This window comes from Poecilia formosa, unplaced genomic scaffold, assembly GCF_000485575.1.
Source record: "Poecilia formosa unplaced genomic scaffold, Poecilia_formosa-5.1.2 Scaffold702, whole genome shotgun sequence".
In the NCBI taxonomy this organism is placed as follows: Eukaryota; Metazoa; Chordata; class Actinopteri; order Cyprinodontiformes; family Poeciliidae; genus Poecilia; species Poecilia formosa.
The window spans coordinates 41417-43065 of NW_006800641.1; positions in this window are offsets into that span (position 1 = coordinate 41417).

Below are 1649 nucleotides of genomic sequence, written 5' to 3' on the forward strand. Positions count from 1 at the left end.
TATTATTTTCTTTGATTTGGCACCACCTAACTGTCCCTTTCTCCCCCACAGTTTGTATGAGCCTTCTGGGATTTTTGTTGTCAATAAATCCCTCCTTTTTATCACATTCACTTGAACTCTGTCGAATTTTTGTGGTTGTCGTGTTATCCCCTCCTCCTCACAAAGGAGAGGGCCGTAACAGGTTCCTATAGGACAATTTATCCCTCTAACCAGCTTCTCCAATCTGCCCACAAATCTGAAACTCCCGCCTGAGGGTCACTTTTGGTATTTGAGGTGATGGAGCACAGTGTGGTTCAGTCTTCTCCATATACACCGTTATGCTCAGTCTCTTCTCTAAAACTCTAATTTCTTCCTCTATAAGATGTCGGGCTTTGCTATGTTCCTTCTGCAATTCCTTGTACTTGACTTTTAGTGAGTTTAATTTACCTTCGTCAGCTTGTGTCTTTTCTGGCTTTCTGGCATCCTCCAAAGTCCAAGATTCCATGAAAGTGATTAAAATTCTGGAGAAACTGTTGAAACGATTCATGTTCTTCCTCATTTCCGATATCGTCCAGTGTTCTCTCTACTAGTCTGATTAGAGAACGCCGAGTTTGGCCAGTAAACCCTCCTGAAGGTTCATCACTCTTCAGGTGTTTACAAACTAAAATCAGCTCTGACTTCTCTAACATCAGCAGCGTCTTGCTCACTTCGTCTTGAAGCTGTTCCATTGGTAGCTTCTCCTCTGTCTTCGGTTCGTCTCGTTTGGATTGGTTACTTTTACTTGAAACTGCTCCGGGCTCAGGCTTGCCAAAAATGTAACGGTGACAAACAATCAAGCGAGATGTTATTATTGAGTCTGCAACATTTTAATTTAATCAGTGATTCTTGAGAATAGGGACAAAATGGGTTTTAATTTTCCCATAATTTTTTTTTGTTATTTCTCAACCTTATGTATGCAAATATGACAAATAATGTTTAGGAAATGTAAAGATGCTAAAGTACAGGCTCCCAGTTGAAACATTTTTTTTTTAATTACATTTTTAATCGACCTGACCTAGAATGTTGTCATCACCATCTCACAAAAATAAAAGATAATTTTTAATGACCCTATTAGTGATATTTTTACTCATTTTACAGACAAATGCTTCTCAAGAAACAAAATTAATATTATTTAAAACCAAAAACAACAAAAAGTCCATCTGACAGACTTGACAGTGCATGACGGAGTTGACACAGAACTGAAGGTGGTGACAAACTAGTGAGTAAAATGAAAAACTTGGTACATGTGAAGTAATGCAATTTATGTAAAATGCATTAAAATGAATTAATTGCACATTTAAGTGAGATTTGACAACAATTTCACTGAAAGAGTCAGGAAAAACTCTGATGGAGTTGACATCTGACGGAGTTGAAAAAAAGCCAAACTACCTCAATTTATATGATGTTATTCTGAAGGAAGCCAAATTGTAGCTCATTAGGTCCATGAAATCTTTACAGTAAACCAAAATTAAGCTTTTATTTCACAAAATTTCATCAAAGTCTTGTAAATTGTCAGTTATGGTGTTGACAAATCATGGTTGTGACAAGCAACTTAGGAATAAAACAGAAGAAAAAAACTAAAGAATAACTTAAGCTAACCAGAGCTAACTAGCCCTCTTAGCAAAGGAAGA